Source organism: Podarcis melisellensis (assembly GCF_964234715.1).
Source record: "Podarcis melisellensis genome assembly, chromosome: 9".
NCBI lineage: Eukaryota > Metazoa > Chordata > Lepidosauria > Squamata > Lacertidae > Podarcis > Podarcis melisellensis.
The window spans coordinates 63168342-63192197 of record NC_138541.1 but is presented as its reverse complement, the minus strand read 5'-3'; the positions used below and the strand labels follow the sequence as shown (position 1 = coordinate 63192197).

The 23856-nt window shown below is 41.5% G+C and overlaps 1 long non-coding RNA gene across 1 annotated transcript in view; it reads right to left on the bottom strand.

Annotated features, from left to right (window-relative positions):
* Positions 1-1574: 1574 nt before the first annotated feature.
* LOC309377459 overlaps positions 1575-23856 on the bottom strand; it is a 122993-nt gene continuing 100711 nt past the window's right edge. The window contains exon 3 of the long non-coding RNA XR_014171594.1: positions 1575-1631. This is a non-coding gene — a long non-coding RNA (uncharacterized lncRNA). The remainder of the gene's footprint in view (positions 1632-23856) is intronic.

The window sequence follows — 23856 nt, the reverse complement described above, 5'->3', positions numbered from 1 at the left end:
ATGTAGAAATAAATAAATAAATAAATAAATATTTTTAAATGTCTTGGGGAGGTGGGGCTTTATTGGACTGTTCATGTTCTTGTTTTTATTGTGTATTTTGTCTTTTTATATTGTGATTTTATGTTGAGAACTACCCTGAGACCTGTGGGTATATGGCAGTATACTGCTGCTGCTGCTACTAAAATGTTTAAGTGGAAGAGCCGTAATTCAGTGTATAGGCAGATGCTTTTTGTGCAAATTGGCCCAGGTTCATTCTTTGGCATTTCCAGGTTCATCTGGGTAAGCAGGCGTCATATCACTGGGTCTCTAGAGCAGTGTTTCCCAACTTTTTTTCTGACCACGGCCCTCTTCTATCTTTGTTTCCTTCCTGTGACACCCCACATGTTTTATTTATAATTTTTATAATTTATACAAAATACAATCACATAAAATGATAGGTACATAATGAAATATTGTTGAAGCAGAAAAACATAGAACCCTAGCCCTGGGAGATGCCAAAATGGCGTCGGCCGCCTGCCTCATCCAGAAGATTCTCAACTGTCTCAGTCACCTCAATCATTGAAAGATTGCTAGAAGATTAATGCAATTATCTAGTGTTACTATCAAATTGCAACACTCAAATTTAATTTGGTGGTTGTTTCTCAAGCAAGACATCTGAGGAATTTTGAGGAAAAAATTCTCAAGTGGTGTGTGGGAGTAGATGGGGATAGTTCTTTAGGCTGCGGCTGAATTTTTTCTGAAGGGAAATTGAAAGTGACTTTACTTCCATCTCCCAGCCAAAACAGCTGGAGAATTTCAAAGGAACCCCAAAAGTGTTAATAAATGAGCAAAATTCAATGGAGCATTCTTCACATCCCTAAAATAATCCACTCTCAGTGTGCATTTTATATCCAACCAGAAATAATAGGCTTATTAGAAACTATTCAGCAAGACAGATGCTTGTTAGTATGTAATGGCTTCAGCACTACATTCACAAACATGTCCTGGGATTGTCATTTGGTAACAAGTATTTAATTTCCATTCCATCCTGTTTCCTCACTGACTTAAAAAACAACAACCCAAAAACAATGGCATGTGAAAATTCACATTCAAATATATAGTTAAATAATATTTTAAATGTATTTTCTCTCAAGCATTTCTAAATATATTTTGACATATATGGAACAGCAACATTTGGGAAAGTGTGAAATACAATGGATGACTATGTTCCAATGTGCACATTACGCCAGGAAATACAGATCAAGTCAGTATCAGGATTCATAGACACTAAATTCCTCATGCTATATACAATATTTCACAAGATTGGCTGCCCAGGTGAGTTAGATTGTTGATTTTGGCTATGTGACCTCAAAATTGCTGGATTATTAAAGAATCATAGGAAGATGCTATGCTACAGGCTTTAATACTGCTGAATAATATAAGAGCAGATCTTTCCTTGGAGGTAGGAGTCAATTAAGTTAACGGACTTAAGCCCCATCTGCACTCAGTGGCGTAGCGTGGGGGTGCAGGGGGGGCCGGCCGCACCGGGCACAACATCTGGGAGTTAGGGTTAGGGGGCGCAAATCCACAGGTTAGGGGGCGCAAATTACTTGCCTTGCCCCGGGTGCTGACAACCCACGCTACGCCACTGTCTGCACTACATATTTAAAGCGGTCTCACCATACCACTTTCAACAGTCATGGCTTTCCCTATTTTCCTCACGAAACTTGAATTCATGGAGCTCCCTTGGAAGAGGAATTGACTGTTAAGCTGCTCCGTGAGCTGTATCTTTTGTAAGGGAAATAGGGGTCTTCCATCAATCCTTAGCACCCTTAACACAGTAAAAGGTAAAGGGACCCCTGACTGTTAGGTCCAGTCACGAATGACTCTGGGGTTGTGGTGCTCATCTCGCTTTACTGACCGAGGGAGCCGGCATACAGCTTCCGGGTCATGTGGCCAGCATGACTAAGCCACTTCTGGCGAACCAGAGCAGCGCATGGAAATGCCATTTACCTTCCCTCCAGAGTGGTGCCTATTTATCTACTTGCACTTCAATGTGCTTTTGAACTGCTAGGTGGGCAGGAGCAGGGACCGAGCAACGAGAGCCCACCCTGTCGCGGGGATTTGAACTGCCAACCTTCTGATTGTCAAGTCCTAGGCTCTGTGGTTTAGACCATAGCGCCACCTGCGTCCCACAGTACAGTTTCCATTGGGGCAAGCCATGTCTATTTAAAGCAGCTTAATACCACTTTAGATCAGGGGACGCAGGTGGCGCTGTGGGTTAAAGCCTCAGCGCCTAGGACTTGCCGATCGAAAGGTTGGCAGTTCGAACCCCTGCGGCGGGGTGCGCTCCCGCTGCTCGGTCCCAGCGCCTGCCAACCTAGCAGTTCGAAAGCACCTCCGGGTGCAAGTAGATAAATAGGGACCGCTTACCAGCGGGAAGGTAAACGGCGTTTCCGTGTGCAGCTCTGGCTCGCCAGAGCAGCGATGTCACGCTGGCCACGTGACCCGGAAGTGTCTCCGGACAGCGCTGGCCCCTGGCCTCTTGAGTGAGATGGGCGCACAACCCCAGAGTCTGTCAAGACTGGCCCGTACGGGCAGGGGTACCTTTACCTTTACCTTTACCACTTTAGATCATATAATTGTCCGGCAGGGAGCAGGATCCTGAAGACTCACAGCCGTTACATTTCTTCAAAACCCACTTTTCTGAGGCTGCTTCTGGTGGTTTGCAAAGAGAATATAACAGTTTGGAACAATAAATCCTCCTTCTCCCACCTTTCGCATCTCGTGGCAAAAGTTTAAATGGAAGTATTGCAAAAGAAAATGACTAGTTATACTCTCCAGTGAATGGTAATAGTGATAAATGGAATACGATCTGACAGTTTAAATTTAATGAGCGTGTCCCTGTTTTGTCTTAATAGAGGTAAATCATCCTAGGTTGAATAGTCAATTTACTCTCCCACACTAAGAATGGAGCAATGAAAGAAATCACTCACTAGTTGGGTAGAGAAGGGCTGACAGTTAAGTCTGCAAACAGCAATTCAAATTAGGTGTGAGTTGCGGCAGACTTTTGAGGATTTAAGACAGGTATAGGGCTGGAAAGGACCAGAACCTCTGCATGGTGTACTTCAGCGCTGAATTCATTAAAACACCAATTGTATTCATACACCTGAGACTTTTATTTACTCGGGGGAAAGATACTTTATCGGCTTTGCAAGGTTTCACAGTGCTATCGAAGAAAATAAGAAGCTATTAAAGGTTATAGCTTTTGCCGGGGGAAGGCGGAATGGATGCAAGGTTAACAAGCCTCTTAAATTTTTCACTTATACCAGGGATGTTCACACACATATCTACATCACTCTGGGCATGTACATGTGTATGTACTTAAAGATTTTAGGTCACCCATCAGCAAAGCCACCTGGGTAATAAAGCGTTGATACAAAACATTTAAAATGGCTTTTAAACAACACAGCAAAACAACAGCGTAAACATGCAGCATGACAGGAGGGGGGGGGGACCCCAAACCTTTCTTGCAATTGATATTTACCTGTTTAAATTCTGTACAAAGAACACATAGTCTGTATTGCTGGGATAGCATCACATTTGAGGCCAGGTGAGCCTCTGACTTAAAATGTGATTTACTGAAAAGGCCCTTTCTCCAGTCACAAGCCTAATTTCAGATGATGTGGCATATGGAGGAGAGCCTCTGATGAGGAAGGCAACATTTCAGGAGGTTCATGTAGTATTTATTGTTATTTATATCTTTGTTAGATGAGTACCAGTGCTTTAAGCTTTGGCTAGAAATGGGTGGGTAGCCTATGCAGTGCTCAGTGGTGTAGCGTGGGGGGTGCAGGGGGGCCGGCTGCAGCGGGCGCAACACCTGGGGGTTAGGGTTAGGGGGTGCAAATCCACGGGTTAGGGGGTGCAAATTACTTGCCTTGCCCTGGGTGCTGACAACCCATGCTACGCCACTGGCAGTGCTTTAAGAACTTGCAATATATGTTTTCAATGCTGTAGATTTTTGCATACACTTCAGCCTATATGGACCTTTTAATGTATACACAGTCAATTTGTGATATGTAATATCTCTCTCTCTCTCTCTCTCTCTCTCTGTGTGTGTGTGTGTGTGTGTGTCCTGCTCTTTTTAAATGCTGCAGGGGCAATGTTCTTTGATTTCGTGCAGTAAACATTGTGTAATTCACATGAGTTATAATACACTGGTTATAATACACTACAGCTATTCCCTTTTTAGTTATTTGTCTGCTTTCTTCATTACAGGAATCAGATGGTAATGGGTCAAAATAATGATGGTGATGATGATGATGATGGATACCAGCCATACCATACAATTTTCTGCATGTGCCACATTATTTATATAAACAGTAAGATTATGACAATTGTCACAAAAATGTTGTTTCTTTTGTCTCCTTGCTACTTTCAACTTCTGAGATAATTTTTCTATTAATGGAGTTTGCTATACTATATTATACTTTTGGTTTTCATGGGTGGGCAAACTAAGTCCCGGGGGCCGGATGAGGCCCAATGGCCTTCTAAATCCAGCCCATGGATGGTCCAGGAATCAGTGTGTTTTTACATGAGTAGAATGTGTCCTTTTATTTAAAATGCATCTCTGGGTTATTTCTGGGGCATAGGAATTTGTTCACTCCCCCCCTTCAAAATATAGTCCGGCCCCCCACAAGGTTTGAGGGACAGTGGACCGGCCCCCTGCTGAAAAAGTTTGCTGACCCCTGCTGTAAACGCTTGCACCAAAAGGCACCATACAATTCTCAAAATAAATAAAAGCAGTTTTATCATTGGCTTCAGTGCGGTACCAGCCATGCTACAAACCAGCAAATCAGATATGATATTTGTTACCTGTCTCAACCCACTAAACCAATCTGAATGGAACACCACTTAGGAGTAATTGATGCATCTCTGCTTTTGTAGAACTGGGATTTGTCAAGTGAAGGTATAACATTGTCAGGAGATTTGCTTTCGTTTCATGTCATCTAATTCCACTTGTGTTATGGGAGTTAATTGCACAGACAAACACAGGATGTTTGCCATTAACTGGGTGTATTTTTAAACAATTAATTATTCCTGCAAATCTTAATCAGTATGCATGCGAAAAAGTAACACACAATTCTCTTTTCCCTATTATTTTCTGTTTGTCTAACATCTGCCTGCTCATAAGTGGCAGCGATAATGAATTCATCACTTTGGTATTTTATGGAGAAAATTAACAAGCCTCTCTTTTTAAAAAAAATAATAATAAAGCACACTGTTCTTTAATGTTGTCCATTAAAAGCTCATTTAAAAATAACTATGGGCCTATCTGCACACTAAAGAAAGAGTATTTTCTCACAGCTTTTATTTTCAAGTATATTCAGTGAGCACATTCCCAACACGAATTTTTCCCACAAACTTCAGGCCTACCGAGAGGTGAATCTGCTGTGCTGTGTCTGCACCCCACAAGGCAGAGGACTCCTAACTTGCTTCCATCTCTCCCTCCAAAATGCAAGCCTTTTGTAGCTCTTGTAGAACATGAACTACAAAGCAAAATGTTTAGGTACTATTCTGAGCATCTGCTTTGTGAGAAATGAGCCTGCTCTTGCCTTCCGACATTTTTAGCCAATGAGTGAGGTCACAGCTGTTGACTGATGTTTAGGAAAGCTTTTCTTTGGCTAAAGCAGCACTACTTGGTTAAATATTAGTGCCCGCTTTTAAGCATGCACATATATATTTCCCGAGCAGGAATAATTTTACTTCTGCTGTGTTTCCTACGTTGCAAAGCTTCGGCTATTTTCAAAATGATTTCAGTCATAACCTCTGTGGAACACAAAAGATATGCAGATTTTATGCTTAATATGCTCGTAACTCTTTTCTTTGAAAAGCAATGACATCTTGGAAAAGAAAGTACTGTACGGTCTTTGTGCATTTGTGCCTTTATTCACAAAGGTGCCGTGCCCCAAAAGCATTCTGCCTGCAAATTGTGAAATCAGCTCCTTGGGATAATAAGTTCTTGGTAGAGCAGTCATCCATTGTATGGAGTAGTCATAAGCTGTGTAACTGCACTCTATTACACACTTAACCACATGGAAGTCAAAGAGCTAATTAGCAATTTTTATATATTAATGTAGGGGTTTTAAAATAATAATAAAAAAGTTTGAAATGTCCATTCTATGCAGATCTCTGTCTTCTTTTGTTCTCTGTTATGGCCATGGACTTTGCCATGTTTCGGCTATGTATGATGATTCTAGTGCGGCCATATTAAGAACTTCTCGATGCTAAGTTTTGGGTTTCTCCCCGCCTTCCCTTGCTTCTGTCTACTGAAGATAGTTTATAAAGCTTGCCAAAACAATTACATGCTGTCAGAAGAGAAATGAAAAGCAAAGCAGTGAAGCAAAATACGGACCTATTGCAGCCTACAAACACACACATACATACACACACACACACAGAGAGAGAGAGAGAGAGAGAGAGAGAGAGAGAGAGAGAGAGAGAGAGATTTGAAGGAAATGCTGCAATGCAGAGAACCAGGGCTCAAGCATGGAGGATAAAAGGAATATATTCTACCCATACCATAGGATGTGGGAAGATCCAGGACTGGGCTGTAATGGCATTACCATGAAGAGGGAGGGGAATAAGGTGAAATTGCTTTAGGACATTTGTGGGGGGAATTTTTCCTTTATCTATAGATTTGTTGTACAGATATTTTGAGATTTGCTAGAACCAATCAGAAGAAGTGTCAGGGCAAAAATAAACAACCTTCTGTATAGTTGGCTCTGGCAGCAACTCTCTTTTGGAGAATATGCCTGTGAAATTAAAGTAAAACTTTCAGTCAGAAACAGAAATTTGTGCTTTTCCTGTACATTCTCAAAAACTACCCGTCCCAGAGTTCCTTGTGCAGAGGCAGAAAGGGAATAGAGTTTGTGAGAGGGACAAACACCATCACAATGGAGGACATTGAACCTAGGGGCAGGAATATGTGTTGATTGTAGGATTTCCAGACAGTGTGCGTGTGTGTGTGTGCGAAAGAGAGAGAGAGAGAGAGAGAGAGAGAGAGAGAGAGAGAGAGAGAGAGAGAGAGAGAGAGAATGTCTATCTCACAGATATCCTACAGATCGTTCTCACTAAAAAGTTTTCTTCTATTTCAGCAATTTGTTGGAATACTGCCTACAAGTGATAAGAAAGGAATTTGGTTTGGTTCATATTAAAATGTGAAATTACACCATAGTCCACACCCTGGTCCACTCTTTAAAGCTTTTGTGAAGTTGCACTCCCCAAACAATAATCAAACACTGCTATGCTTTGAAATTTGCACTTCTCTGAATTTGCAATGCAGTTCTAAAATGTGCATAATAAGGGGAAGTGTGCATAAGGCATGTTGACATAAATAACATACAAAACACATTAAATTAGGGAAAATGCATGTTATTAAGCAAAAGTGCACACAAAAAGCATTAAGAGAAAGGCAGATTAACGTGTTGTTTGATTTTGACAAGGACTAAACATAAATCACCAACTAATGTGGAAATGTGGTGAATGTAGGTTGGAAAAATAAGAAACCAAGAGAAACGAAAATCGACAAATTCATCCATCCCTGTTGTCTAATAATGCTTTCCCTTATAAATCTAGAACGTAAAAGGACTGGAACATTGATTCATATCTAGAGACAACAACTGATTTACATGCAATTGTGCATGTGCTGCAAACCAATAGGTCTGTCGATCCATCTACCCAGGTAGAAAATTAGGATATTAGAGAAAAGATATACTATTATCCATCTCTCTAATATCTCTCTAACATTACCCTTCTCTCTAACATTTTTTTCTCTGGATAAAGAGCTCTTTGCATAGAGAGAATCCCATCTTGCAATATGGAGTGGACCAGTCAGAAGTTTACAGACCAAGTGAGCTAGGGTTGCTTGAAGAATGTGATCTTTTCATATTCTGTTATCAACTGACCTGACCTGCACCTCCCATACTAATTCACAGATCATAGTTTAGTTATCCACTCATTTTGACAGGTCCTGAATGTTCCAATGCAGTTTTTGGCTCAAAACACATGTAGAGATATTATCAAATTAATTAATATATAGACACTGCTCTTCGTCATGGACCACGGGGCAATTTACATGGTGCAGCTGAAAGTTGAGACCCCAAGATCTGCACTGCTGTGATATAGCCAGACTTTCTCTTCCTAATTGTTGAGTTGGTACCTTACTCAGAATGGAAGTTAGCCACTGTTTGAAAGGTCTTGGAAGAAATTCCACCTGCAGCTGTGACTGGCTCTGCAACATGTTAAAATTTTCTTTTCTTTTTCTGCTTGCCTCATAGCAATGGTGATAATTGTCATTTGCATGGTCATTGCATGGTCTATGGTTTGAACGGTCATTGGAATTTTCTTAAATTTATCGTCACAATTTTCTTCTGGCAGATAAGACACTGGGCCAATATACGTCAGCCTCTGTGTTCTTGCTCCCCCCAAATTGTAATAGTAATAATAATAATAATAATAATAATAATAATAATAATAAATTTATTATTTATATCCCGCCCATCTGGCTGGGTTTCCCCAGCCACTCTGGGCGGCTTCCAACAAAACACTAAAATATAACAACAAAGACACAAAATGTTTTAGAACTTGTTTTCAGCGTTGCTGCACGTCAACCCTGAAGACATGCAGAACAGAACAGAGGGAAAGCTAATTCCACCTGACTCTTGCTGCCTGCATGAAAGGGTGGCAGATGCAGCCACCACAATTGCCTTGATAGCTACAATGGCTTATCAAGTCACAGCGGCTACATATTGACATCCTTAAATGAACATAGCCCAGCCACAGGTGCCTGCGTCTCCAGAGACTTGTTGGGAGCTGCCAGCAAGCATTTGCCAATCCTTTGTGCGTTGACAATGGAGAATGTGCCAGTAGTATTTTATAGAGATGTATATTTTTTGACATATTGATTGAAAGCTACTGTCAAATAAAGAGTGACAGGAAATCCTATTTTTGAGATACCAGAAGAGTGGTTGTCAATTTTATCCACTGCGGTCTTGAATGTTAGTAACAGTATTCTAGTGTAGATGGGCAGTTGTTATAGCATTTGATTGTGGCGCTGTGGGTTAAACCGCAGAGCCTAGAGCTTGCTGATCAGAAGGTTGGTGGTTCGAATCCCCGCGACGGGGTGAGCTCCTGTTGCTCGGTCCCCGCTCCTGCCAACCTAGCAATTCGAAAGCATGTAAAAAGTGCAAGTAGATAAATAAGTACCACTCTGGTGGGAAGGTAAATGGCGTTTCTGTGCGCTGCTCTGGTTCGCCAGAAGCAGCTTAGTCATGCTGGCCATATGACCCAGAAGCTGTACGCCGGCTCCCTCAGCCAATAAAGCGAGATGAGTGCCGCAACGCCAGAGTCATCTGCGACTGGACCTAATGGTCAGGGGTCCCTTTACCTTTACCTATATTCTTGAATGCCTACAATATACTCTATTTAGTTGAGATTTGAAGCTCACATTGTAGCTTAGAGTTCTCTTTGTTTGTTTGTTTGTTTTAAAAAGCATGGTCTTGTAAATTTGTGGCACCAAAACAAGACAGCTATTTTGCCACTTAAGGTTGCGATCTGATGCAGACTTGCCTGGAAGTAAGTCCCACTGAACACAATGGGCCCTACTTCCGAGTAGGTATCTACAGTGAAAGATTTGGTCCTTTACTGTGGCATGGGGAAATGTCAAAGTTCTTGTCACTTTCCTCAAAATCCGAACAAGACCCTTTAGATTCATTTATATTTTCGTTTACTGCAGCTTTCAATATGAACCTGTGGACTGTTTGGTTGGGTTTGTCATATTTCGCATGCCAGCAAGGCACATTTATTTAATTTATTAAATTTGTATACCACCCTTAATCTATAGATCTCAGGGTGGTTCACAACATAAATGTGCAACATAGAAGCAGAAAAAAATATTACAACAAGAAAAATCAATACCCTCCCCAATCACACATCTGGGGTGTGAAAATGCACAAGGGACCTGAAACTATATTATGAGGCATCGTGTCTATGCTGGGTGAAAACGTGGATAAAATTGGAAAATAAGGAACTATTAGATCTGGAGGGATTCGACAACAGAGCAGGATGGCACGCGTACTTATGGCAGGGAAAGAGGAAACACAAGGGTTTCGAAACCCACATCTTTAAAGGCCCTTTGATGGAAGTTTGGGAGAGGAATAGATTTCTACTAGAACCTAAAGTACCACACTGGCTATCCCCATTAGAAGTTATGAGTGTGAAAAAGGTAAATATGAGAAGCGATTGGATAACCTATGAACAACTGTTAATAAAAGTAGGGGGGACGTGGAAATTGAAACCGTACGATCAGGTTAAAGAAAAAGTATTTGATTGGCTACACTATTTCCAAATAAATGAAATGTTTAAACAAGATATTAAAGAGAGAGGATATGCGGACAAAGATTCCAAATTCCAGACTGAAATAATAAACAACGACTATAAAATCCTTTCTAAAATGTACAATCTGCTATTAGAGTGGAATCTGATAGATGAGGAAGTGAAGTCGGTGATGATTCAGTGGGCAAGGGACATCGGTCATAATATATACTACGAAGAATGGGAGAAACTTTATAAAAAAACCTTAAATTCACAGCTTGTATAACGTTAAAGGAGAACCTCATGAAGATGTTTTACCGATGGTATATAACACCTGCAAAGTTAGCAAAAATATATAAAACCTGTAACAAATGCTGGAAATGCAGGGAAAAAGAGGGATCCTTTTTCCACATGTGGTGGGAATGCAGAAAGGTCAAAGGTTTTTGGGAAAGTGTTTATAATGAAATGAAGAGTATACTAAGATACACCTTTGAAAAAAACCGGATGCTTTTCTGTTAGGACTAGCAGGAAGGGATATCAAGAACAATGACGGCAAATTCTTTCAATATGCGACAACGGCCGCAAGAGTCCTACTAGCTCAAAATTGGAAACAACAGAACATACCGACGGTTGAGGAATGGAGAGCAAAATTGTTAGATTACGCGGAGATGGACAGATTGATGGGGAAAATTAGATATATAAAAGACCAAAGGTTCATTGATGACTGGGGGAAATTTGTGGAGTATCTGGAAAATATAAGTGAAGGTCAGATAACGCTAGTTGGGTTCAAAAAGGCTCTGTGAAAAAAAAGTAGGAATATTGTCTAAAGAGAAAAAGACGAAAAGAGAAAATAATGTCAATATAAACTAGGATTTGCGTAAATTTGTTAAATAAGGGCATGGATGATTTGAGGGGAAGTTGAAGGAAGTCTCAAAGAAAGGAATCCGTGATAATAAGATGTAAACTGTTTTATTTTTTGTTTGTTATGGTTTAAAAACAATAAAAATCATGATGGAAAAAAAAGAAAATGCACAAGGGAATATTCTTGATTTTTGTTTTGTTTTTGCAGTGCATATTAAAATAATTATTGTTCCTTTTCATTCCTTTGGGGGATATCTCACACCTGGTTGTTCTTCAGGAGAGTATGGTCACATCCCCACCATTCATCTAACTTCCCTCAAAGAATCGTGGTAGCTGTAGTTTGTGAATTGTGCTGGGAATTGTAGCCATGGGACAGACAACCAAAGTATGCAGAATTCTTTGGGGTAAGCCATGACTGTTAATACGGTATGAGTGTTTCAGATTAATTGTGTGGCTGTGACGTCCTTCACAAGAACAAACAAGTGGAGAATAGGAGATAAGGAGAGAAAGTTCCATTTGCAGAACCATAAGTACTTATGGTTTTCCCAGGAGTGATGTATGGAAGTGAGAGCTGGACCATAAAGAAGGCTGATTGCTGAAGAATTGATGCTTTTGAATTATGGTGCTGGAGGAGACTCTTGAGAGTCCCATGGACTGCAAGAAGACCAAACCTATCCATTCTTAAGGAAATCAGCCCTGAGTGCTCACTGGAAGGACAGATTGTGAAGTTGAGGCTCCAATACTTTGGCCACCTCATGAGAAGAGAAAACTCCCTGGAAAAGACCCTTGTGTTGGGAAAGATGGAGGGCACAAGGAGAAGGAGACGACAGAGGACGAGATGGTTGGATAGTGTCTTCGAAGCTACCAGCATGAGTTTGGCCACGCTGTGGGAGGCAGTGGAAATCAGAAGTGCATGGCGTGCTCTGGTCCATGGGGTCACGAAGAGTCGGACACGACTAAACAACAACAACAACAAAGTACTTGTGCTAACTACTCTTATAAGCATCCAACCTATAGGAACCATTTATTAATCTGACCTTCACCAATAGAGTGTCTTCCAGATGTTTTTGATTACAGCCCAGCCAGAAGAGAGAACAGTAGTCCAAAACATCTGGTTGGTGAAAGCTGTCTTAATAATTCTGTCCTTAGAATAGAATCCTGGAGTATTTCGGACTTCCGGGTTGACGCGATCGGTTTAATGGCGGATTCCCTCCGAGTTCCGGAGGGAATCGGCTCCATCGAGGACGGGTCTTGCCGCGCCGGCGACGCGGGGGCCCTTAGAAACCACAGGTGCGGATACCTGTGGACCTGGTGACTCGGTGGGCACCTTAAGCGCCCTCCTTGACAGTCGAAGAGCCTTTTTAAAGGCTGCGGAGAAGGTCTGAGGAGTGGCGCGGTGCTGAGAGTAGACCGCTACCTCGGTGGAGCGAAGCCGCAAGCCATTGCCGGAGAGCGTCAACTTTCTTCCTGACATTTGGACTGAAACAAACACCCTTGTGAGTAAAACGAAATTTGGATTTTAAAAGAAATTAACTTCTTTAATTTGGCGAACGGGGGGGCTGTGTCAAAAGGAAGTCCGCACCCCCCCCCTGCATGCACGATCTGAAGCAAGGAGCGAAAGCCTAAGATCGGATTAAAAAGATCTTCTTTTTGTCTTTTGGGACTGATAAAAGATTCCATCGATTTGTGAAAACAAGGTTTTTTTTTTTTGTCTTTTTAAGTTGTGCTGGAGGAAGAGGTGTATTTGGGAAAATTTTTGGGAACCCCCACCCGGGATCCGGGAGTGTTCCGCATTAGCCTAGCCTGAAAGAAAAGGAGTTTGACAGCTGTCATCTGAGCTGTCAAACAGTGGAATCAAGACAAGAACTGTATCTTTATATCTCTCTGATCCAAAGGTGTTACATTTAACCAGAAGTGGCTGGAAATTAAGTAACAACAAGTAATAATAAAGTAATAGACTGTTGGTAAAGGGGAAAAAATGGCAATCCCCCTAGGGGAAACCAGAGACATTACAATGGCTGCAGAAGGAAAATTACAAGCGGAAATAGAGAGAGCCCTTTTTCTCGTGGGAATTATACAAGAGCAAGAGATAGCTATGGACAAACAGCTTACGGCTTTGATTTCAAAAACAAGCAACTCTGCTGATGGAACTGAGGATTTGACCTTGAAAGATTCTGCAGCTGAACTGGAAAAAGTTTCTTTGAAGTTGGAGGACAAGGAGTCTGGAGGGCAAAAAGTACAGGAACAGGACTTCATGCAGCAAGGGGACAGAGAAGTTTATTGGATTATGGATTTTGAAAAGAGAAAAGTAAAGGAGGAAGTTTTTGGACACTATAGATGGGAAGCTGAAATAATGAAGAAATATAACTGGGACTTCCTCCTCTTTTCTGGCATTGGTGAACGTGATTTAAGGGAACATCTGGCAGAACCCCTGCAGCAAGTCTTTTCAACTAGGATTGATTGGAGAGAAGGCGAAGAGACTGCATTAGACATCCCTCGAGACTTGAAGATCAATAAGAAGGACTATCAACAAAACAGGCAGAGAGAGACTCAAATGGTGTTAGAGGCCTCAGATGTGAGGAATCCGGGCTAGGAGTTTTATAAGAGGGCAGATATCTAGGAAGGGACAGATATCCGGACAAGGAGGGAGGGGGAAAATAGAAAGTTTTAAAACTAGTTTATGATTTTTGGGTTTTATAATTTTGATTTATATTTTAATATGAAAATGGGGAAATTTATGGTATAAGAACCTCGATCGATCTTAGAAAAAGAATTTAAGGTATATAAGAAAATGGGATAAATAAGTTGGGCCTAATAAAGGGAATTAAGTTTAAATATAATAAGAAGAGGTTTAAGAAATGAAACAAGAACTTGCTGAATTAAGTTTGAAAATTGGGATGCATGGGTGGGGGTGGGGGGAAGTCAATGAAAGAGGGTTATGAAAGAATCTATTTGTGTTTATTTTTCTTTTTTTTCTTTTTTCTTTCTTCTTTTTCCTTTCTTTTTTCTTTCTTTTTTGCTTTGTATTAAAATTTGAAAATTCAATAAAAATATATTAAAAAAAAAAGAATCCTGGAGTATTTCAACACCATAAAATATATTTTTGACGTTTCCTTGGATCCAGAGACAGCAGAAGAAGACAGGACAATTCTCCAAGGCATGTAAGAAGACATCCATTTCATTCTCATATTTCTATAAAGTAATTAGGTTTTACTAATTGATGGCAATATACTACCACACTACACCATTAAGTCCTTTTATTTTACTACAACTTTCCAGCTACTAAAATTGCAATATTTCTACCTTATAAGCCTTTCGTATTTACTTTTTTATTTAAAAAACAAACAAACAAACATGCTTTTAGGATTCTGTTTGTTCTGCTACTATATACTGAATTAATAGATTGGAGTGGTTTAGTTTGTTTTAACAAGCCCAGAAAGGAAAGCATCTTGCAAGATTTAAAAGGTCTCCTGTGGGGCATTTATAATTTTACTGAGAAAAAGAAAAAGAACATGAGTGGGGAAAGAAAACATGTATTATACATTGTTGTACAGCGAAAAATGCTAATTTCGGGTTCATCTTAACCAAGCTGGAATGTATGATGGCTCTGAAGGTGCATTGTTGGGGCAACGAGTGGCATAATAAATTATGGTAGGTAAAAATAGTATAGCTACTAACTGGGGGTAGGGGGGGCTTGTTTTGATATTTGGGCCCCTTAATGCTAATCTTTCAATCTCAGTCAAAATAATAATGTGGTCAGGAAAGCACTGTCAACAGCAGAAATCAGATCAAATATTGTCTTAAATCAATAGTCACAAGTCACTCACGGTATTGTATTTCTAATGCTGGAAAGCAAAAGATAGTAAAACAGATAGCATGAGCAAAAAACAGCCAAAGTTATTAGCTTTTGAAAACATAGATTCTGGTGCAGTAATTAACTACATGCTTCTGTTTTGGCTCCAGTTTACTTCTCGAGTTTATTTATAGAAAAGGAAATAAGAAGAACATTTTGCATATCCTTCAAACAATGGGACAAAATTACAATTTTGACAAGTCTGGAAGGTATCGAATGAATCTACCTATCAGTGGAGCTGAAACAAATTCAGTCTGGCATATTTTGGGCAACGGAATCCAAGGAATTTGTACTGCTGTTAACTGCTGGCAGTGCTGGTTTTAGCACCCTCAATGTTGGAATTACATGTTGTTTATCTCTTATTTTACTGATGCCGCAGCCAGTTCTTCATTACTGGAGCAGAAAGTCTTAGAATAGGATCATATGGACATTTTTCATGACATATTGAGTACACAAACAAATGTATTGGGTCATTAATTAGTGGTACGTGAATATATTGCCAGATTTGAAATTAAGTTGCTCCCCAAAATTAATCCTATTCAAAAATTCCCCTATGATATTTTTTTATATATCAAATATTCTCCAGGTGTTCTCTAATGTTTGATATCTGTTGAATATTTCTGTTGTCAGCTTTTATATTATAGAATATACACAATATACACAACAATGTCACATATTTTGTAATTCTGTATTTGGACCACATAGCTACATTACCTGATGGCTGGAAAATATTGCACATAAAAAAGGTTGAATCTCTCACACACTTGGTGACAGAGCTCTTTTTAGATCTATCTCACATTTATTTCATAGATGCATTTGATACTCTATGCTACTTGACTTCTACACAGAATATTTGATAATTGATGGAAGCATTAAATACATGAAATGCAGTAGATTTTGCATCCAATGATGTTATATTTTACTAGAGATGCAATGATATTTCAAGTTGAGGCCCACAAGGAACTCATAGGAGCAAGGATAATACACAAAAGGAACCAGCTGCAGTGGTTGGTGGGGTGGCAATACTCCTCACTTAGCTCCCCAATGCCAAGCATCACTGCTGGCTATTGAGAGGTGAAGGGGCAAGGCACTGGGAGCTCAGTATGGTGTGGGCACAACAGCAGAACAAATCTGATGCCTTCACTACTGCACCCGCACTGAACTCCCCACTGGCTTGCCTCTCTACCTCTCAGTAGTCAGTAACTGTGCTCAGCATTGGATAGTCAGGGGAGTAAAGGTAAAGGACCCCTGACAGTTAAGTCCAGTTGCGAACGACTCTGGAGTTGTGGCGCTCATCTCGCTTTACTGGCTGAGGGAGCCGATGTTTGTCCGCAGACAGTTTTTCTGGGTCATGTGGCTGTTAGGATTCTTGCTCCGTGCTTGCAGTCATGAGATTGTTGTCTATCACATGACGGTGTATGTTTTCATTCCACAGTGTGGGAAGTGATGGAGACAGGATGTTTTGTGCTACTGTGTTCCATGAAGTGGGACTAGTATCCTTTGTTCTTTCTCTTTGCTGTCTGATGAGAAAGAGGAAAGAGCTGAGGCAGAATGCTCTGAGTGTATTATATATAAATAAAGTAGATTAGCCAAAAATGCTGTGCTACTGAGTTTGTTACGCGAACTGCCAATACTCTGCGGGATCCGTAAGCGTGCTAATGCCACTTGGTATCAGTCGCTGTGATGTTCGGGCTGGAAAAAGCTTTTAAAGCTCCCAAATGATTGACCAGGAGGGGGAGAACATGCCAGTCAGGCATGTGTCTCTGCCAGGGTCCTACACACAAGTAGGGCAATCCTAACGGTAGCCAGCATGACTAAGCCGCTTATGGCGAAACCAGAGCAGCACACAGAAATGCCATTTACCTTCCCGCTGGAGCGGTACCTATTTATCTACTTGCACTTTTGACGTGCTTTCGAACTCTAGGTTGGCAGGAGCTGGGACTGAGCAACAGGAGCTCACCCCGTCACAGGGATTCAAACCGCCGACCTTCTGATCGGCAAGCCTTAGGCTCCGTGGTTTAGACCACAGCACCACCCACATCCCACTAGTCAGGGGAGTAATGCTTGCCAACTTAGGGCTAGTAACTGGTGGGTTGAAGTATACCCAATTGGTGGCTCTTGGTCTTGGTTGAACTGGAAGCAGGTGTCATTCTTCATCTTCCCACTGGCCCAGCAGTGGCGTCTTGTATTCTCCCTGCTGCAATTGGAATATGAAGTAAGGAAAGTCAACGGGACCACTCCTTCTGTTTGGACAAGCAAACTCTGTGCAATTTTCCCCAGTTCCCTATTCCCAGTGGAGCATGCTGCCACACAACTCAGGCTTCTCATCAGAAGAAGTTATGGAAGGGCTACAGTGCAGTTGAAGGGATCTCCCTTGTACTAATGTCCTTCTCTTCACTTAGCATTTAATGCCACCCAATAAATGGTGGAAGATGCTGAAAGACCAATTTGCTCATAGACCTTCTGGTTGGGTTAGCATCTCTGGTGGTTTGTATTTCTAGCAGCATGTCTAGTGGCTAAATTTTGGTTTGGTTCTGTAATTCCTTTCTTCTTACCCTTCCTCTCCCACTGCTGCTACTTTCCTTGCTTCTGCCTCCCCTCCCTGATTGTATGCCTCTTGGGGCAGTGACTTGATTTCGCCCCCTATTAGACTATTCCCCCTTCTATCCATATTATACTGTTATTAAAATCCTGAACATCTTCATGTACAATCAGTTGGATGAGTCTTTAATTTAAAGCAGCATGAGGAAGGGAAGCAGATAAACCTAGTCATACTGTTCTATCTGAATTTATGTCTCCCCACCAACATCTACGCGCCCCCCACCCCCGCCCATGAGTGGATCTTTGTGCAAATTACTGTGAATGCACATTAGTCCCCTATTTTGCTTTCTGGTGAAAGCTGCTCTTTAAAAAAAAAAAGCCATTATTGTTAGTATTTGCCAGCTAGGGCAAACAGTAACACTTAACTATAGAAAAGCTTTGGAATTCTTAAGTGGCAGAAAAATCTCAGGCTACATGTTGGTACGTACCTTTCCTTATTGAACAGGGAAATGTGTGTCAACACACAGAAGATGGCAACCTTTTAAAATATTACCTCTCATCTGTTTGTCTGAATTAATGTCAAGTCCCTTTGTAAAACCAGAAGGTGGGGAGTGCACCAAACAAAGCTTTTACACCACTAATTAAAGGCACTCAGTTGCTCCCTCCTTGAAGAATGAGGGTTGTGTACGGAACGGATGCACATTTGCAGAACTGTATTTTTATCACCAAGGAAAAGCCACTGTTTTTTTTAAGGGCTGAACAAATAATACCCTGTTAGTTTTGCACCTCTGTGCAAGGGGGAAAGAAGCTTGGAGGGAAAGAAGCCTTCTTCAACAACTTGAGAAGGGGGTATCTTGAGGTTTAGTAGCATCTAACTGTATTTAAACTTGAATAAAAGTGAAATCCTAAATATATCTGCTCAGAAGTAGAGTTCAATGGGATTTATGTCCAGGTAAAAGCATGGGTTGCTAACCTTCACCACCCACATCCTAGGGGCCTGATCTTGCTCCCAGGAAAATGTCTCTGACCTCCAACGATTTTAGACACAGAAGGGGGAAAATACACAGCACAAGGCTGGGCAGAGACTTAAACTCCCCTGGTAGGGAGGAAAATTTCCCCCTTTCTAATCATCAGATTGATTATTGTCAAGAGCCAAAATTTATTCCATGCCCTCACCTCAGATACTGATTCTTGACCAGAGGAACAAGTACAGTAGTTGCAGACCTCAGAACACACTGAGGTGGCAGTGGAGGGTATGGTGAACAGAACAATTTCTGCAACTCTCAGAGAAGAAAAAGACATGTCCCCTATGGAAGAGGACAGAAGTAGCAGCGTGTGGAGGAATGACTCGTGGTTTCAGTTGTTTCTACATGAATGCACAGAGTATTGGAAACAAGCAAGAAGAACTTGAACTCTTAATACAGGATAGGTTTCCAAGTCAAAGAGACAAAAGTGAAAAGAAGGAAAACACCCTGTGAGGTTGAGAATCAGTGCTTTGCTACACTTGATCTTAGCCAAAAGGCCAAGAAGCGATGTATTCAAAGCTAGGGACATAATACTGGAAACTTACACAATAAGAATGGAAACAAGGTGATAAATTGCTGGTTAAAATTGTATAAATTTGGAACGCAGGAGCGAGAGATGTGAGGAAGTCCAAAAAGCGAAGAAAGTATGGTTACTAAAAGATGTTAATTCTATTTTCTTTTTTCTTGTTTTGTTTTCTGTTTTTTTCTGTTATCTTTTTTACTGTATTAATAAAATCTGTAATATTTTTTTTTTTAAAAAAAAAGAATCAGTGCTTTGTCCAGTGCTATCTAGTAAGCCTGACTGGGGTTTTCCAGCTCCTTATTCAACACTTTATTAATATACCGGCTCAATTTTAGCTCCAAACCAGCACTGCTTTGGCACAGTGTATAAGTTATATCCAGACTTAGTTTTGCTGAAGGAAGATCCACTGAAATCACTAAGCCTTAACTTAGTAACAAAATAATTTAGGTGCCATTGATTTCAGTAGGTCTACTCTAAGATTGAGGGACGCAGGTGGCGCTGTGGGTTAAACCACAGAGCCTAGAACTTGCCGATCAGAAGGTCGGCGGGGTGAGCTCCCGTTGCTCGGTCCCTGCTCCTGCCAACCTAGCAGTTCTAAAGCATGTCAAAGTGCAAGTAGATAAATAATTACCGCTCTGGCGGAAAGGTAAACGGCGTTTCCGTGCACTGCTCTGGTTCACCAGAAGCGGCTTAGTCATGCTGACCACATGACCCGGAAGCTGTACGCCAGCTCCCTCAGCCAATAAAGCGAGATGAGCGCCGCAAACCCAGATTTAGTCACTACTAGACCTAATGGTCAGGGGTCCCTTTACCTTTTACTCTAAGACCGATAAGTCTGGATCTAATATCTTGTGCTTGTAGAGCAGGGGGTGAGGAACCTTAGCTTTCCAGATGATGTTGCACTCCATCAGCTTCAGAAAGATGTCCAGTGCCCAGGGATCTGGAATCTAACATCATCAGGAGGACCACAATTTCCCACTTCAGCTGCATAGACATCAGAGATACCCCAGACCCTGACAAAAGGGTTGCCCCTCCACACCCCATTCTCCTTGGCTTTTATCTACAGTACAGGCTGAGACTAGTTTAACAGTCTTAATTCAACTTTTCAAAGTTAGGCACAGTTTCAAATGGTATAAAGAAAAAAGGAAGAGAAATAGAACCTCAACAACCAACAGAAAAACGGTTCATGGTAACAAAATGCTGTAGGCCAGTGTATTCAGGTTAGATAGCCCTTCTTCCAAGGTAACTCAATTATGAGTAATTGAAACAGCAAAAATGTAGTATTGTCTGGTGACATAAATGAATGGATTGAGCTGTCCCTGAAGAAGGCTTTAAACTCAAAACCCATTTGGACTGCAGCATTTCTGAACAATATAAAATTTCATAGAATCTGTTGAGGCAATGTATTCACTCGTTTCCTCAACTCATTGTGTTGCCCTCATTTCTTCCCCCTCTTATCCAGCAGAGAGACAACATAAAGCTTTCCCTGTGTTGCACTGGTTTGGTGGACTTGAGTATCTTAAATATTGAATAGGGGCTCTGAAAGTTGCTTTTGTTCTCTCTGCTCTTTCAACCATTGCGGTAACCACGCAAACTATGTAAAAGTGAGGGACGAAATTCAGAGATGAACAATTCCTGGAAACCTGTGCCTTTCAGAAACTAGAAAGACAAAGAAAAGTGCCAGTCAGAAAGCTTCAGGCAATTACAGAAAGGACTGGTGGTTTGAAAGAGGAGATGCCCTCACTTGGCTCTGTATCGCTGTTCAGCAGAAGCGAAAGTACGGGAAGAAAACTTCCCCACCTCCCCTTTTGCACTGCATTCAGCAAGTCTTGTTAAGTGCAGTTTCTGTTTTCTTTACATAATACGTAGTCTGTCAGGACAAGAAACGAACAGAGAGATGGATCATGAGGCTCCTCATCTCTGAGGAACAATTGCTTTAATAAGAAATGTAAGAATCAGGCACTTCACTTTCAGTGCTTGAGTTTTCAGACGGCTACGCAACCAAGATTAGTGTTCCCTCACAAGTGCCATGGGTCCAATAAATGTTATTTAGGCTTTTTTTAAAAAAAAAAGTAGAGCCACAACCAATGTTTAACTGTTTCATTTTTGAGGCAGAAAGCGTGCCGCCACCAACATTTCTCAAACACTCCACTCCACAGTACTGATAATGTTTAACTTTTTTGCACCTGTTAGCTGATATCTGATCTACTGCTTTCTCTGATCAGTTGGTATTTTGGTGTCCTTTGCCCTGGGGGAAATCACATGGGAAGTCCCAGCCTATAAGGGATCATGCAGAGAATGGAACAACATCATGATGATATATGGCCAAAGAAAATTGTTATGTGCTGCTGTCATCACTGAGGGAAATGAACCAAGTGAAACATGATAGCCTTCACTCTCAACACAGTGAACACTTTCTCTTCTGAAGAATCATCCATACTGAATACTGAATTGGGGGTGGGTAGATGCTCCCCCCCTTCATGGATCACTGCCTTGTCATGGAGAAGGTTCTTCAATAACTCAGAGAAGCTATGAGCTATGCTGTGCAGGGCCACCCAAGAAGGACAGGTCATAGCCAAGAGTTTAGACTAAATGTGATTCACCTGGAGAAGGAACTGGCAATCCACTCCAGTATTTTGCCAAGAAAACTCCATGGACATAAAAAAGGAGAAGTTTTGAGAAGAAAGTGAGAATTTCCAAGGCATGCTCTGGTTCATCGGGTCATGGAGAGTCAAACACAACTAAGATGACTAAACAACAAAAGCTGCTCTTTTTGCTGCTTCAAGCTTACTTGAATAACACCCTCCTTCTATGCTCAGCCCTATCTCTGATTATTTAATATATTGTCATTTGCCTTCACTGAAGTATGCATCTCCACTCTTAGGTCCCCAGCTATCTTACATAGCAATTTGTGACTTCCACCAATGCAAACCCACTGACAGTGGGGAAGTCAATGTATGTGGACGACTATATACATGGACAAACCTGCAAACTGGAACCTGCTTGCATGGAATTTTGGCTTGTGTGCAAAACCTAGTAAAGGTAAAGGGAACCCTGACCGTTAGGTCCAGTCGTGGCCGACTCTGGGGTTGCGGCGCTCATCTCACTTTGCTGGCTGAGGGAGCCGGCGTACAGCCATGTGGCCAGCAAGACTAAGGCACTTCTGGTGAACCAGAGCAGCGCACGGAAACGCCGTTTACCTTCCCGCCAGAGCGGTACCTATTTATCTACTCACACTTCATGCTTTCAAACTGCTAGGTTGGCAGGAGCTGGGACCGAGTAACGGGAGCTCATCCTGTTGCGGGGATTTGAACTGCCGACCTGCTGATTGGCAAGCCCTAGGGTCTGTGGGTTCCCTCTTCAGCTGGATAGACATCAGATGTCAGGGTAGTGTGAGACTGTGGAGCCAAGCAATATTGATGTTTGTGCCAGTGCTGTATAATGCATGACGCGAGCTATGGAATTAGACAGGTGTAACTGAGATGATGTGTCTGCACCAGAGGACTGACCACATCTGGGTCCCAAATCGGGCCTGCCAGTTTACTGCACCATCTTGCATTCCTATCAGAGTCATATGTAGAGACTGAGCTGATCTCATTTAAACTGCTGGATTCCAGCAGAGCCTGATTGGTAATTAAACAGCATTTGTGTTAAATGGTTATCTTCCAAGCTCAACTTTACATTCTTGAATATGTTATTGTAATGAAACTGCCAAACAAGGAACCATCATAGATGCAGCAATGCATCAAATGGCACACAGCTGTAGGATGCTAAAAAGCTCTCTTAATAGCATTAATTATAGCGGACAAGGAGGCTTTCTTTAGTGTCCAATGGCTCCGTTGCCATTCTGCTTAAATAAAAGCACAGCCACAACAGAAAAACAAATGCACGGGGGGCTTTGTGAGCCAAACCCTGAATTAAGCTACAGCTCTAGGAAATCTATAATTTTGTAAATGGGCAGCTAGGCATGCAACATATGTTAGGAATCAGAAACTGGAGTCTATTGGACCAATTTGAGGACGCTGAGGAATTGGCCAACCTGGAAGCAAGGGGGGTATTTGGAGGGTGTGACAGCTTGCTGGTAGTCTACCTTGGACAGGGTTGTGTGCAATGTGAGGAAATCTTGTCTGTGTTTTATGTGTTTCTGATCAGCAGACTGTTTTGCACAAAGCTGAGGAGCTGTAGAAACTAGACCTGGAAGCAACTGGAAATATAGAGTTCTGGTGGGTTTTTCTCATCGTAATCTGTGTTAGAATCTAGCACCTTCTGAATACAGTTTTTATAGTGCTATAGCTGCTGTTGCCTCCCCAGCATACTTTTGTGTGATATTATTACACTCACTGCTACTCAAGAACGTTGCAATTGGATGAGCAATTTTTCTTCTATTGCAACAATTCCAACATTTGCGAAAGAGCTGGAATCTTTTCACAGTATCCCCATTGTGGAGAAAGTGCTTTGCATAACTTCCGGCTTTTACACGTGGTTGTGTAGGTTTGAATGACTTCCATTTTGTACCTTTCCTGCATCTCTTTGACTGGAGGCCTGAAACTGCAGTGTCTGAAATGGTGGGTCATGCAGATTGACAGAGTGTACTCAATTAATTCCTGCTGTCTAGTTTCTTTACTCCCACTGGGTCAGAATTCCTGAAAACCAGTGTGTGTGTGTGTGTGTGTGTGTGTGTGTGTGTGTGTGTAAAAAGA